Consider the following 16,910-nt stretch of genomic DNA (forward strand, 5'->3'; position numbering starts at 1 on the left):
TGTGGCCCTATCCTTTGTACAAATGCCTACAGTGGATCCCGAACCAAGCCAGAATCCAGGGCAGAGATCATTGAATTCAGATTCAACTTTGTGGAGGAGCTCTAGCTTCTCACGGAACCTGTTGAAGAAGGAAATAGTTCCTGCCTCATAGTCGAGGAAGACTCCTATTCTGGAAGACTTATCACCATGGATTTCTTTCTTCACGTTTTTGTGCCAGAAAAAAAAACCGGCATTAGTACATTCAATACACCAGGACAGAGCATTCCGTCCGAATCGACACTCATTTACCAGACCAGACCTCTGTATTTGGGGACTAGCGACTGCTATCTTAACGCCTTCCTGCCCGTTCCAAGCTACCTCCCAGTAATAGCGATCTTTCACACTGCTCTTTAACGGTGCACACATCACTTGAGCAATGTTTCTAAATGTGAGATGACTATTCCTTGTCTGCTCCTTGTCCGTCCTGGTCACCACCCTGTTTTTCTCAGTCAGTCGGAGTTTCCCAAATGCTGTGCCAGGATCCAGTTCAGGGACAATGTAATCTGCAAACAGAGAACATGACATCACATCTGGATTATTTTTGTAAATTAAATTACAAAATCTACATTTTAAACTGTATCTGAGTATTAATCTAGTGTGTGTCGCAAACGTGTTTCACTCACATGGTAAGAACTGCTCCGGTGTGATATTAGGATGATGAGAAGAGAGAGTGCGTATCTCCCACAGAGAACGGTCTTTCTGTAATGGTGTCAGAGTGAAATGTGTTGCATACATATGATGAACGTGAAAAACTCCTGTAAATTAAAATGCTTTATATGAAATGAATAGCTGTAGTCAACAAGGTGAAACACAGCTTCATAAGCATTTTAGAAATACATGTTTACGTCAATAGATAAACACCTTATAGTTCCATTCAGGAAAAGCACCTTCAGTAAACAATCCTCTCAGTGATAGCAATAGAAAACTGGAACTCACTACCCAACCAACTCAAAGACATGCATACTTACTCCACCTTCACAACACACATGAAAGCCTGGCTGACACAGAACTATACTTGTCCTCATTAATCCCTCTCTGTGCTGCCTCCCCATAATGCCTTTTTTTGTATGTTTTGGTTTGTTTAATGTATTGCTGTTTGTAAGTGCTTAATGTTGTGGCCTGTAATTGTCCTGTGGCTTCTATGTGCTTGAAATGTCGCTGCTCCCATAAGTGTGTATGTGGTGTTTGTTGTAGCCGCTTGCAATCACCTCAGCTTGCTTACTTGTGTTTTTTGTCAAGTGTGATGTTGGGGTACCTTGTCTCAGGCTGTGTTCGGAATGGTACACTAGCATACTGCATACGGCCTACTAAATTCATAATAAGTATGCGAAAACCAGCCGACCATTTACACAGTATGCATACTGCCTCCCAGAATGCATTTTGCCGGGAGCGGCAAATTTAAACCTCCATTTTAAACCTCCATTAGCTAAAATATGTAATTTTGGCTTTACAAGTGTTAACATGTCATTTTATGAAGTTTTAATATGTTTTCAGGCGAGAAAGTAACCACATATATTCCCAAAATGTGTCCAGTTTACCAAAATAACCCGTCTATATATCTGATCTGACGATTTTTTTTTGCGTCTTCTGTTCGCTAGCTGCGTTCGTAAATTCGCCCTGGAAATCTGATCAGCACTCATGGAATGCCTCTTGTCCAATCAAATTACCTGGTCCCTTTATGACGTTGCACCCAGTGTGCGCTCCGGCGCTCTCAGAGCGATTTTACAAACGCACCCTACGTTGCTTACCTTCACTTATCGAGTTCGACAGAAATATCTTTAGCTAGCTCAAGTAACTAGCTTACTATATTGTTGTCTTAACAGTTGGTAAAATAACATGATTAAAATAAATATATATGAGCAATAACATATCGTGGGCAAGCACTACAACCAACTTGTCCGTCTGAAGCTACAATACTGGGATCATTCGTGATTGGGCTACAAGCAGTCAAATACTAGGTGAACATGTGTGTAAAGGGCTCTGCACACAGCGTGCGATTTCTGTTGCGCGTCAACGTTCCATTTTGAAGTTTGAATGGAAGTCTATGAGAAAATCATAAAACATCGCATCCCAATGCACACAGCGTGCGATGCAATTTCTGTTGTATGTTCTCATAGACTTCCATTCAAACTTCAAAATGGAACGTTGACGCGCAACAGAAATCGCACGCTGTGTGCAGAGCCCTTAAGACACAAATAAACGTGGATTTCATGAATTTCAAGTGGCATATTTGTAATCATGACGACGTAGCCTTGTCTAAGAATGCATTTAACCATGTTAATTTCCCAGTATAGTGAAAATACCACCGCTCATCCGTGATCAGACTTAGCTGGGGTGCTGCAGCTGAAGAGTATTATAAAACGCAGCATCTGCACACTCAAATATGTGCAAAAAACGATGTTTATTGCAAGCTTTCGGTACCCAGGCTATCGGACGATGTAAACAACAGCTGTATGACGGGTTTGTATGACGCAGTTTGACGAGGCTGAAAGCGCACAGGGTTGCCAGAGGGGATTGACAATTTACAGCCTAAACTTTCTATAACCTCAAAATCAAGTAGCCCATTCGGCGGTAATCCGCCCCATCTGGCAACCCTGGACGCAACCCTGCAACCCTGGACGCGAAATGCATTTTGGGGAAGCAGTATGCCAAAAGTGTCCATCGTAACTAGTGCTGTCCCAAACGACTATTTTTCTAACGATTAATCTAGCGATTATTTTATCGGTTATTCGATTAGTCTAACGACTAATTTATCGATAAGTCTAACGATAATTTTTGTACTGTAAAAAAAAAAAAAAAAAGGGCTTTGTCTCCACCTCACTGCTATGTTTAGCCAACTTGAATGCCAACATGGCCATTTAGAAGTCTGTCCATCACCACAACACATAGCTAGCTAACGTTACTCTCGCTGCTATGTTATGATTAGCTAAATTGATGCTAACGTAGCATGCGAGCTACGAGCTAGATAACGTACAGTAGGTGCTCGCACCACAATGACAATAGGCTACCGTAGCTAGCCAGCTACATAGCTAACGTTACTAACACCAGAAGACAAGACATACGAACTGTGGTGAGCTACATTGCTTGTGTAACATTAGCTAGTAGCTATCCATTTTTCACTCATACACTTAATTGTCTCGCCTGGTAAAATAAAGGTTTAAAAAAAAAAAAAAACGCCATTTTGTTTATTTACGACTAACCGACGCATATTACGCTAACCGACGTATTGACGTAGTCGGTGACGTCGACGACGTCGAATAGTCGTAACAGCCCTAATCGTAACAGACTTCAATTATCCTGGAAATAATTTCTCGCATACTAAAATCTCGCATACTGTACAGTGTGAACGCACTACATACTCAAAATCTACGTCATATCTAGTATGAGTAGTATGCTAGTCAACCTGGAGACTGGCCCTCCAAAATGGAAGGAAGTAGAGAATACAGTACGGCGCGCAAGATCAGCATCAGCCCCTGGGCCGAATGGTGTACCGTATAAGCTCTACAAGAACGCACCAGATGTTCTATGCTTTATTTGGAGGCTCATGAGGATAGTGTGGCAGAAAGGAATAATACCTAAGGCGTGGCGAAGGGCGGGAGGTGTGCTAATTCCCAAGGAGAAGGATGCGACAGACATCAGTCAATTCCGGCCAATCTGCCTTCTCAACGTTGAAGGGAAAATCTTTTTCAGCGTAATAGCACAGAGGCTGTCCACCTACCTGGTGAAGAACAAGTACGTAGATACATCCGTACAGAAGGCCGGCATTCCTGGGTTCTCTGGTTGCTTGGAGCATACCAGTATGATCTGGCACCAGATCCAAGCAGCAAAGAAGGACAAAAGAGACCTCCATGTCATCTTCCTTGACCTGGCCAATGCCTTTGGCTCAGTTCCCCATAACCTCCTCTGGGAATCCTTCGACTTTTTCCACGTTCCATCCATCCATCACTACCCTAGTAAAAGCCTACTTCGAAGACCTGCAACTGTGCTTCACAACAGCCGACTTCACAACATCATGGCAGCGCATAGAAGTAGGCATCATGGCAGGCTGTACAATCTCACCCCTGGCCTTCACAATGGCCATGGAGGTCATCATCAGGGCCTCAAGATGGGTGGTCGGGGGTGAGCGAACTAAGAACGGGATCCGCCTTCCACCTATCCGAGCATACATGGATGACATGACCACTCTGACCACTACTGCAGCATGCACCAGGCGGCTACTTGGAAAACTGCAGGAGAACATCAAGTGGGCCCGGATGAAAATCAAGCCGAGCAAGTCACGAAGCATCTCTATAGTCAAGGGAGAGCTTAAAAACGTGAAGTTCTGTATTGGGGACGACCCAATACCAACAGTGGTAGAGCAACCTGTAAAAAGCCTAGGTAGATGGTACAACGCAAGCCTCAGGGACAAAGACCAAGTGCAGCAGCTAAGGCAGGACATCACCAACAGTCTGGAAAACATCAACAAGACCCTACTGCCAGGGAAGCTCAAGCTCTGGTGCCTGCAATTTGGACTTCTCCCTTGGGTAATGTGGCCACTCACTATCTATGAGGTCCCAATAACAACTGTGGAGAAGATGGAGCGAACCATTACTTCGTATGTGAAGAAATGGCTCGGTGTCCCACGCTGTCTGACCAACATCGGCCTCTATGGAAAAGGGGTCCTTGAACTACCCATCACGAGCCTCACCGAAGAGTACAAGTGCTCTAAAGTAAGACTCCAGATGACGTTGAAGGATTCCAGAGACCAGACCATCAGCAATGCTGTACCACCCCTTATAACTGGACGGAAATGGACACCATCTGACGCGGTGCAGCATGCTACGTCAGCCCTGAGGCACAATGACATCGTGGGGCATGTCCAGCTGGGAAGAGGAGGCTTTGGCCTTGCAGCAAGTAAACCAACTTGGCGTAAGGCCTCAACATCAGAGAGGAGGAAAATGGTGGTCGAGGAGGTGCGCCGTCAGGAGGAGGCTGAAAGAAGCGCGAAGGCCGTCTCTCTTGCAAAGCAGGGACAATGGATGAGGTGGGAAGGTCTGGAAAGGAGAAAGCTCAGCTGGAGGGAGCTCTGGGGAATGGAGGCAAGCAACATCAGCTTCATCATCAGAGCTACCTATGATGTGCTCCCATCTCCAAAGAACCTTCACCAGTGGTATGGTGAGGACCCAACCTGTGCCCTCTGCCCAACTCCAGCGACTCTCAAACACATCTTGTCCGGTTGTAAGACCAGCCTCACACAAGGCCGCTACACCTGGAGGCACAACCAGGTCCTCAAGAGCCTGGCAGCAGCTCTTGAGAGCAAGAGGAATACCACCAACTCCTTGCCCTTGAAAGCAACCAATTCCATCACGGCACCAACATTCATCCGAGAGGGACAGAAAAAGTCCAACCATCCTCCAACCAAACCAGAAGCTGGACAGCTAGCCATGGCCCGGGATTGGAAGATGCTAGTCGATATTGGCCAGCAACTAATCTTTCCACCCGAGATTGCAGCCACCACCCTTAGACCAGACTTGGTACTCTGGTCCCCTTCACTGAAGTCTGTTTACATCATAGAGCTCACAGTCCCGTGGGAGAATTCAGCTGAAGAGGCCTATGAGCGCAAGAAACTGCGCTACACAGAACTGGCAGCAGACGCTCAACAACGAGGATGGAAGGCAAAAGTCTATCCGGTTGAAGTGGGATGCAGAGGTTTCGTGGCTTCTTCCACCGTTAGGCTGCTGAAAGACCTTGGCATCCATGGACAGGCTCTGCGACAGACAATTAGATCACTCTCTGAAGCGGCCGAAAGAAGCAGCCAGTGGATATGGATCAAGCGGAAGGACCCTTGCTGGGCTCAAAGAACAGCAACATGACCCGCTCACTAATCCCCCCCCTACCCCCACTCCCACTTGAGAACCCAGGTCAGAACCCTCCAGGAGGAGGGTGAACAAGGTATGCGGTCTGCTCTAGGCCTGACTCAGGGAAGAGGACACCCCTGCCTTGCATAGTCCCGTGGGCTGCGCCATTTAAACAACCAGGTAATTCTCATGATTGGGCATGGGACACAAGCTCAGGCTTGATCACCCTGTAGCTGGCCGCCTTAGATGAGGGTGTCTAGTGTTGAAAAGGCCGAAACACCCCATGATTCAAAGGTACTCTACTGATGATGTGTCCCGAAATTTAACATCCTTCCCATGTCTGAGATACAGCTCCCATGCCACTCTCAACATCAAGGCAAACCTCATGTGCGTACCATCCATTGGCACAATGGACAGTATAACATCACGTCCCGTGTTTCATAATTCTAGTACAGCCTCAGCCACGTGTTCTTAGAATATTTAAATGTTACTTTTCAGGATGCCATGTTGCAACTGGCCGGGGACTTAAATTAGCCGACTAGGCTAAAGCCTGATTTATACTCCTGCATCGAATTTACGCGCAGCTACGCCGTAGCCTACCGAGGGCTCTCCAAGTTTATAGTTCTACGTTGGTCCGCGGACCGCGTCGCGTTGGTCGGTGTTACTCATAGCGGCATAATGGCGATCAAAAAACGTATTTTTGTTATGCTTGTTGTAAAGAAAATGTCTATAATGCATTGAAATGACAGTAAACTAAGATAATAAGATGGTTATCATACATTTTCAAATCTTTATTAATAAGTAATTACAGAAAAGGTAAATTACATTTCTGTCATGACTTCCGCATTTACGAGGAATAAATGTATAAGGAATGCACAGCACGGCTATGGCTCCGTTGGAATGGTGTACACAAAGCGGCATAATAGCGATCTTTTTGTTGTTATGCTTGTTGTAAATAAAAGTTCTATGATTCATTGAAATGACTTTAAACTAAGATAATACGATGGTTATCATAATTTTTCAAATCTTTATTAATTAGTAATTACAGAAAAGGTAAATGACATTTCTGTCATGGCTTCCACATTTTGGTCTACGAGAGAGTCGGAATCATGTGCTACCAAGCGGACCAATCACAGAGCTTACGGTTGCGTAGAAACTGACGCGTTCTTAAATGTTTTGAGATGTGCATTTTTGGAGATGTGCACGTCAACCTACGCCGTAGGCAAGGCGGGCCCACGCGGGACTACGCAAGGCTACGGCGTTGATTTTACGCAGAAGTCTAAATCGGCCTTTACGCTGCCTTTTTTTACTGTATTTTATATGGTTCATGTATTTGGATTGTCCTCGATATAATAAACTAATAAACTAAACTAAACTGAAGTGTCCATGTAGTAAACAATAATGTTAAGTTAACAAAATCGTAAAGATCAATATCAAAGGTGGCATATTAGTTAAACCATAGCCTACAGTTCAAAGAGTCTTGTCATGCAAGAAAGAAATATTCATGTGAAAAGACCAATTTCTTACGTGTCCTCTTTGAGCCATCTTCACTCTTCATTTGAATGCAACAATGTGATTAAGGTAGTCCTATGTCTTTTCTGCTGGAATTATGAGACTGATCTCATGTGCCGCGTACAAATACAACTCGTGATGAAACGCAGAGCCAAGAGCAGGAAATGAAACTTAGGCGGAAAACGAAACCTAAAGGAAACGAAGCTCAAAATAGAGATGCTAAACACAGATTTATTGATTTTATATCAGATTTAAAAACTAAAAAACAATAAACACGCGAAAGAAAACAAAGACAGAACAAAAATACAAAAGATAAAATCATAGTCAAGATAAAACAAACAAACAAAAAAAGAATAGTGGAAAGAGCTCAGGGAATAATGTTACTCAAGTCTGAACAGATGGGTTTTGAGTCTGGTCTTGAATGTATTGAAAGTATCAGAGCATTGGATGGCTGGTGGAAGGGTGATCCACAGGTTAGGCGCAGCAACAGAAAAGGCATGGTCGGCAAATATGCGTTGCCTAGTGGGGGGTATGATGAGGAGGTCGGTGTCGAGGATCGGAGACCACGTGTAGGGGTGGAGCAGGTCAGTTAGGTAGGCAGGAGTCAGGCCATGAGTGCCTTAAAGGTGAGGAGGAGGACCTTGAAGGAGATTCTGTATTTTATGAGGAGCCAGTTGTTGCAGAGTGGGGTGATGTGCTGCCAGGGTTTAGTACAGGCAGGGGAGTAATCTCCACTAGGGACAGGGGGGACATGTCCCCCCCACTTTTCAAAACCTAGATTCTGTCCCCCCCACTGATGGTAATGTTACTGTTGGTGTCCAGCATGTTTACAGTTAGTTTGTAAAGACTTTAAACTGACCGCCCGTAAATTAACTGATTTCAGAGCTTTCTGAAATCTGTATTTACGAATGTGTTTATTATTAAGCTTCGTCTTTTGATGTGCTTGTCATCAGAGTGATGTGTGTAGTTCTTCATAGATCTAGCCTCTTAATTCTGCCCTCAAAGTGCACCAAATTGATGCATTTTACTTTCAAATTTGGATTTGATGTGGGCTTCAAATGAAACGCAGATAGTAGATGTGATATTCTGACGTGTAGCAAGAATATAATGTATAAATGATGAGACACACACTGGATATCAATTGGACTCTTTAGTTATTCGATGTGCACGCATTACAGCATATGCATTCCCTGACTCCCGACTGCGCATGACCGGGTCTTGACTCTTGACAGTGTATCGAGTCTACCACCGGGTGGCAGTAGGTGGTCTAAACATTACATCACTCCTTTTTTTTTAATAGATGATAAAGTGCATAACATTCAAACAGTCCATTAACTTGGAACATTGTTAACTCGGAAGAACATGTTAACAGTCCTTTGGTACTCCTGCTCTTTAATCGAAGTCACGCAGGTATGCGGGAGGTTGTCTGTTCTCCCTAACTGGATACCTCGGCGGAGGTGCGGGTGGAGGCGTAGCTGGGCCTACTTCCTCACTGACCTCTGAACTTAAGTCCATTAGAGTGTCTGGGTTGTCTCGGACAATCTTCTTAAAGAATGAACTGTTCCTAGTGGTGGTGTAACCACTTCTTCCAGCTGTTATCATGGAACCTTTGACATCGATTACTGTGAGCGGCTCTGCGTTGTAAGGCGTAGTAAGCTTGTTCTGTTTTGGTTGACGACACAGGACGGTGTCTCCTGGCTTGATGTCAGAAGGCGTAGCGTGTCGTCGAGCATCTGAGAGAGCTTTCATCTTTGCCTTGGCCTCTCTGTCGATTCTGCGTATCTCTTCGTCAGCAGGGATGGTGATTGTGTCTGCTGAGGGTAGCTTGGTGGTCATCTTCCGTTGGAATAGCATCTCGGCAGGTGACGTGTTCGTCGTGCTGTGGGGAGTGGACCTGTACTCACGCAGGAAGACGTGCAGCTGTTGTTTCCATGGCATCCTCTGCATCTGGGCGATTCTGAGTACTTTCCCGACGGTGCGCATGAATCTCTCAGCTGTGGCATTAGCTTGTGGCCATAGAGGTGTTATCTTCCTGTGCTTGAACCCTAGGTAGTTGGCAAACTCAGCGAACTGGTTGCTGTTGAAAGGAGGTCCGTTGTCAGTCTTAACAATTCTTGGGATTCCAAACATGGAGAAGACTTTGTCCATGACTGGTATGACTGTGTTTGCTGAGGTAGATCGAATTGGCTCAACAATTGGGTATCGTGTGTAGTCATCGACTATAACTAACAGGTATTCTCCCGATGGGAGTGGGCCATAAAAGTCAGCACTAACACTGTGCCATGGTGCGTCTGGCAGCTCAGACATTTTGAGTGGTTCGGTCCGGGTAACTGGAGTGTTCACTTGACATGGGAGGCAGGTCTTGGTGATGGTCTCTACCTGTTGGTCTATGGTAGGGAACCATACCTTTTCTCTGAGTAGGGCCTTTGTCTTAGCTACGCCCTGGTGGCTTTCATGAGCAATCTGCAGCGCCCTCTGCTGTAGAGCTGCAGGTATGACAATCCTGGTGCCTCGCAGTATGATGTCGTTACCTGTGGACACTGTGAGTTCATCACTGACGAGCTTGTATGGTTTCAGTGCAGCAGCACCTGGTGAGCGGTCTGTGATTAAACGCCATGAGTTATTTCTGATGTGTGCACTGACCTGTTGCAGGAGTGTGTCTTTCAATGTCTCTCGCTGTATCTCTTGTAGTGTCATCGCCTTGGGTGTTGCTTGAAGTGCTACGAAGTTAACGTACTCCTCTGCAACCTTGGATGCTCTTGTGTTCTGTGACGACTGTACCGGGAGAGGGTGTCTAGACATGTAGTCAGCTGGATTGTCAGCTCCTTTTCTATATTCCACTCTGAAGTTGTACGGCTGTAGTCTGAGGCCCCATCTCTCGATCCGTGCAGGTTGTTTTGATCTCGGGTTATTCCATATCATCTCCAATGGTTTGTGGTCGGTTACCATGGTGAATGGATGTCCATACAGATACAGGTGAAAATGTTCGCAGCTCCAGATGATGGCTAGGGCCTCACGTTCTGTTTGCGAGTATCTCGTTTCTACATCACTGAGTGCGCGGCTGGCGTAGGCTATGATGCGCTTCTCTCCCCCTCCTCCTTTCTGACAGAGGATGGCGCCTAGCCCCACCGGACTTCCATCAACAATGAGCTCCGTCTCCTTCCTGGGATCGAAATATGACATTGTTGTGTCGCTCGTCAGGCTGTCCTTGAGCGTCTGGAGTGCCGTAGCTTGATCACTGCCCCACTGCCACGGAGCGTCCTTCTTCGTGAGCCCACGGAGCGGTGCAGTGATGGTTGAGTAGTCCTTTATGAACCTGGCGCAGTAGTTGGCCATGCCCAGAAGACTTCTGATCTCACCTGGATCTTTGGGGTCGCTGGCGTCGTGAATGGCTGACACCTTCTTTGGATCTGCAGAAATCCCGTCGGCAGAAAAAATGAACCCAAAGAATTCAAGGCGCTGCTTGTTGAATTCGCATTTGTTGCGATTGAGTGTCAAACCACTGTCTTTCAGTCTTTTAAACACTGCTCTCAGAGTGTCGTCGTGTGCTTCCTGAGAGACGCCATAGATGATGATGTCATCGCTGAGGTTCTTCACGCCCGGTATACCTTGCAGCGTCTGGCAGATGGCGTTCTGGAACACTTCAGCGGCGGATGATATACCGAAGTTCAGGCGTTTGTATCTTCTTAGCCCGAGGTGTGTTGTGAACGTTGTGATGTAACGACTCTCTGGATGCAGCTCGAGCTGGTGGTAGCCTGCTGTGAGGTCCAACTTCGAGAATACCTTGGCACCGTTCAGCTCGTGTATTACATCGTCCATTGTTGGGGTGATATGTCGTTCTCGCTGAATTGCTGTGTTCGCCTGACGCATATCAACGCAGATTCGGACTTTATCAGGGTCTTTTGGCTTCGGTGGTGTGACGATCGGGGAAACCCAGGGTGTTGGTCCAGATATAGTTTCAATGATACCGTCGTTCTCCAGCTTCTGAAGCTCCGCCTCGACCTTCTGACGGACATGGAAAGGGACCCGTCTGTGCGGCTGGCACGTCGGTTGGATGTCGGGGTCTATATGCAGTTTCACCTGGAAGTCTTTCAGCTTTCCGATTCCGGTGAAAAGCTCTGGGTAGCTCTGCACGAGCTCATCTGCGACAGTACGCCCACTGGGTGGCATCACTGGCGGCGTGTTCACCATATTGATGATCTGGATCAGCCCTAGTTCACTGGCAGTTGCGTAGCTGAGCAGAGATTGTCCGGCGTCGCCTCTGAGAACGTAGAACACACTCTCTGTCCGCTTGTTAGTAGCCTGTACTTTGCATGCAAATTTACCAATGATAGGTAGAGCGTTGTTGGACCCATATGGAAATATTTTGATCATGGCTGTGCTGAGCATAGGCTTTGGGTCAAGTGTGTTTAACACATCTTCATTAATTATGTTGACAGCTGCTCCTGAATCAATCAGTATTTTAACACTGACACCATTCAGCTTGATGTTGGTCTGGGGTTGCTGTATACTTGTGCTGTTGATTACATACACATACCTTTCGTCTCCACTTGATGAGTCTCTTGATTTGGTCTCGGAGCATGCTGTCACCTGGTTCACTTTTTTAGTGCTCCGCTGCTTGTAGTGAGCTGTGTCTTCCTCTTGGCTTTGATGTGCAAATTTCTGACCACGGCAGTGTTTGGCATAGTGGTTAGGCTTTCCACAGGCCCTGCAGTCCTTCCCTCTGGCTGGACAGTCACCCTCGTGTGGATAATTTCCTCCACAGTTTCTACATTGCAAGCTCTTCTCTTTGTGCCTGTATGCTGCATGTTGCTGTTTGGCGCCCTTGAGATGCAGTGCATTGATTGCGGTGACAGCCTTCTCTTCTATGCTTTCTGCCTGTTGTTCAGAGATCTCTAACATTCTCCCTAGGTCTAACATATTAGTCAAAGTCATGTTTGGCTCTCTGAGCGCTCTCCTGCGCAGCCGTGATGAGGTACAGCTCTGTATTATTTGCGCGACTATTTCTCTGTCTGCATCTGCAAATTCACAATCTTTAGCTAGCATCCTCAGTCTGGTATGAAATGTGTCTAAAGACTCACCGGGAAGCTGTATGGCTTGTCTGAACTTGTACACAAGGTAGTGTGTGTTCTTTTTCGGTGAGAAATATCCGTGGAGCTTCGTCTTTGTGTTTTCATAGTCATCACTGTCGTCAGCCAGCGTGTCGTAGATATCATGGACTCTCTCTCCAGCTAAGTGAAGCAGCAGTGCCCTTTTCCTTATTTCTTGAGTAATGTTTGTGGCTACGGTGTAGTTTTCAAATCGGTTGATCCATTTGTTCCATCGCGTTCCAAGCGAACTGGGATCGGTTTCTGTGTCGAATGGCTGTATGGCCATGTGGCCCGAAAATGCCGACTGCATGATACTAGCGTTAGCCTGGGTAGCTTAGCTTAGCTTCTTGCTAGCTAACTACTCACTTCGACTTTTCCGGACGGATTCTTCTTCTTCCTCCTTCAAAAATCGACACTGGTGGCGTTTCCACTTTGAATCCTCGTCGCCATTGTGATATTCTGACGTGTAGCAAGAATATAATGTATAAATGATGAGACACACACTGGATATCAATTGGACTCTTTAGTTATTCGATGTGCACGCATTACAGCATATGCATTCCCTGACTCCCGACTGCGCATGACCGGGTCTTGACTCTTGACAGTGTATCGAGTCTACCACCGGGTGGCAGTAGGTGGTCTAAACATTACAGTAGATACAACAGACACAGGTGAAGATGGAGACATTTACATGAATTTGTCTCCACTCCGCTGTTTCTCCCAAGAAATTGAAAATGGAGCGTGTCAATAGTGCCGAAATGCACAGAAGGTTTCTAAAAACTCACCATTACCCTGTAAGTCTGCTTGTCATGCATCTGTCATTCTGTGTTTACTCAACTAACTTATATTTGGAGTATGCAATTGGGTTGTCAAATGTATGGAAAGGACAAGCTACAGAAAATGAAATGAAATTATTGAAAAAAGTTTAGTAATAATTAATAATAAAATAATTTTGCCATTTAGCAGACGCTTTTATCCAAAGCGACTTACAATTACGAATTACAGGGACATTCCCCCTGGAGTAGTATAATCTAAATCTAATCATTAGTGATTCTAGTAACAGAGCAGCTGGCTAGTAAGAGAACGTGTTTCGAAAGTGTCATGTTTTTTCATAGACATTTTTTATTTCACATACTGTAGTGTAGTGGAAGATATTATCCTCATTTCCTGAAGTAGCTGCCATCTTGTTGTGACATTTTTGTTTATCCCGCCCCTTCGTCACCCAATATTGATGACGTAGATCAGGGGTCCCCAAACTACGGCCCACCCCCACACTTGGACCGGCCCTTTGAACAACGTCGCCCCCACACACTCTCAACAATGCCAGAAACATATTTCGAAAAAAATTAAATATGTTTTAATCACATCATATCTGTATTTGATATTAAAGGTTGGCTTTCAAATTAAAATGTCCCTTAGTTATAAACTATTTTCATTAATAACATTATTAGTTAGTTTCACCCGCCCACAGAATGCGGTACATTCAACGCAACGTTCCATAGTGAACGAGCACGGATCTATAGCAGGTGCACACGAGCTAGAACATAAATTCAGAGAGATGAAAAATGGCCAAACGGTTGGTAAAGAGAAAAGTTGATTCAGAATGCAGGGTTTTTAACCAACAGTGCACAAGTTATTATTATTGTTAAATGCAAAGAAAAGGCTCATCTGTCAAGAAGCGGTGTCTGTGTTCAAAGAATACAATCTGCGCCAACACTATGAAGCCCGCCACAAAGACAAGTATGCTAGTTTACAAGACCAAATGAGAGCAGACAAGTGTCGAAGCTAAAATCAGCTCAGCAGAATACGTTTGTACCCGAAACCCAGTTATACTCCAGTTATACTCCAGTTATACTCCAGGCGGGTGTGGCAGGGGGTTCAGCACATGACAAACTTCAGAGCCAACAGGCTCACAGCCGCAGAGGACGACCCCCTGCTGGCGGAAAAGCTGAACTCCTTCTACGCCTGGTTCGACGAGGGGCGAACGGAGGTAACCACAACACAAACACCACTCTCTCCAGCTCTCAGCAGCCTCACCCTCACAGAGCATGAAGTGAGACGTGTGCTGAAGGCGGTGGACCCCAGGAAAGCCTCTGGGCCGGATGGCGTCCTGGGACGGGTGCTGAGGGATTGCGCCGACCAGCTGGCCGGGGTTTTCACCAACATCTTCAACCAGTCCCTGTCCCAGGCCACCATCCCACCCTGCCTGAAAACCTCAACTATCATCCCAGTCCCGAAGAAAAGCACGGTGAGCTGCCTAAACGACTACCGCCCGGTGGCACTCACACCAATCATCATGAAGTGCTTCGAGAAACTAGTCCGGGCCCACATAGTCACACGCCTCCCGCCCAACCTGGATCCATACCAGTTCGCCTACAGAGCCCACAGGTCCACAGAGGACGCCATCGCGACGACTCTCCACGCCACTCTATCCCACCTGGAGAGGGGAAACAGCTACGCGAGACTGCTCTTTGTGGACTTCAGCTTTGCCTTCAACACCATCCTTCCAGACAGGCTAGTGACCAAACTACTAGACCTGGGACTATCACACTCTATATGTGCATGGATCAAGGACTTCCTGTCCGACCGCCCCCAGAGGGTGCGGGTGGGCTCCCACACCTCCACAGCCCTCAGACTCAGCACTGGGTCCCCCCAGGGCTGCGTGCTAAGCCCCATCCTCTACAACCTCTACACCTACGACTTCACCCCCGTCCACCCCAGCAACTCCATCGTAAAGTTTGCAGACGACACCACCGTGGTGGGCTGCATCTCGGGGGGGGACGAGGCGGCGTACAGGGATGAGGTAGAGCAGCTGAGCAAGCTGTGCAAGGTTAACAACCTGCTGCTGAACCAGTCAAAGACCCAGGAAATCATTGTGGACTTCAGGAGGAAAAAATCTGAGGTCCAGCCCCTGCTCATCGACGGAGAGAGCGTGGAGAGAGTCTCAACCCTCCGATTCCTTGGGGTGCACATACAGGATGACCTGTCCTGGAAGAACAACACAGCAGCCACCATCAAGAAGGCACAACAGCGGCTCTACTTCCTGAGAGTCCTCAGGAAGGAACACATCAAGCAGGAGATAATGGTGGCCTTCTACCGCGGCGCAGTGGAGAGCATCCTCACCTACTGCATCTGCAACTGGTTCTCCAGCTGCACAACCGCAGAGAGAAATGCGCTACAGAGAGTCGTGAGAACAGCCCAGAAGATCACCGGCGCCCCCCTCCCCTCTCTGGAAGAGCTGTACAACACACGCTGCCTCAGGAAGGCCTCCAAGATCTCCAGAGACCCAACCCACCCTGGGTACGAACACTTTGCCCGGCTGCCCTCGAAAAGGCGGTACAGGACCATGGCCGCAAGGACAAACAGACTGAAGCACAGCTTCTACCCCAGGGCCATCCAGGCCCTGAACACAGCAAAGACCTAGGTTCTGGGCCCTGGACAGTCTGGACGGATTGATGGCAGCTGCTGGATTGAAAAAATCAGGTGTAGTGCTGAGGCACAAATGTGTACATTTCAAGCCTGTAAACTGCGACACTTTAAATGAATGTGCAATAACACTATGTGCAATATGACAACCCTAGTCGTTTTATCTGTACAGTATAGTATAGTGGATAGTGTACATAGCCTTTATTTATGTAAACTAGCTCCTTTCCCTTCTTGTTTTTTTAGTAGTTTTTTTTCTCTTTCCTAGCACCAGGGGAGCCACCCCTCCCACATTTCGTTGTTTGGTACCTGTACTATAGCAATGACAATAAAGACCATTCATTCATTCATTCATATACCAGTCATCCGTTCGGGCCAGTGCTGATGAGTTTGTCAATAAATGTATGAATGTGGTCGCGGAGGAGGTGTGTCCCGCGGTGAGTCTGTCAGCAAGTAGGCACCAGATGAATTGAAACAATGGGGTATTAGATAATGTAGATGCCCAGCTGCAGGAGAAAACAAAATAATTTTACTGATATGTTCATGATCTGTGTCAAGCTGGGTTTTTCCTGCATAGAGAAATATGAGGCGGCCGCCTCCGTCATATTTCTAGCCGCCTCCAGCTCTCAACAAAACTCTGACGGTCGTATTTTCTACAAGCGTTGCACTCGTTGGATTTATCATTTCTAACTGCAATTGCGCCGACGTGGTGGTGAGGGCGCTGTTTCGCAAATAAGTTAGCTTTCGTGTTTGCTAGCGAAATAGCTGATAGTTGATGTTGACTGCTCAAGGAGAATACATATTTGAATGTACAGAATGCCTGAGAGCCTTATATTGCATTATATTACATTACATTTTGAATGATCATCTGGTGCCTGGATATTGTGTTTTCCTTTACATAAATAATGACATTTCCACCATAAATTGATGCAGAAAGGGCACAAATTGGTGCATCTAAATTCACCAGAATGAAAGAAATTGATGTTTAAGGACCCCCAGACAGCCCTGC

Source organism: Nansenia antarctica (assembly GCF_963989245.1).
Source record: "Nansenia antarctica genome assembly, chromosome: 7".
Taxonomy (NCBI): Eukaryota; Metazoa; Chordata; class Actinopteri; order Argentiniformes; family Microstomatidae; genus Nansenia; species Nansenia antarctica.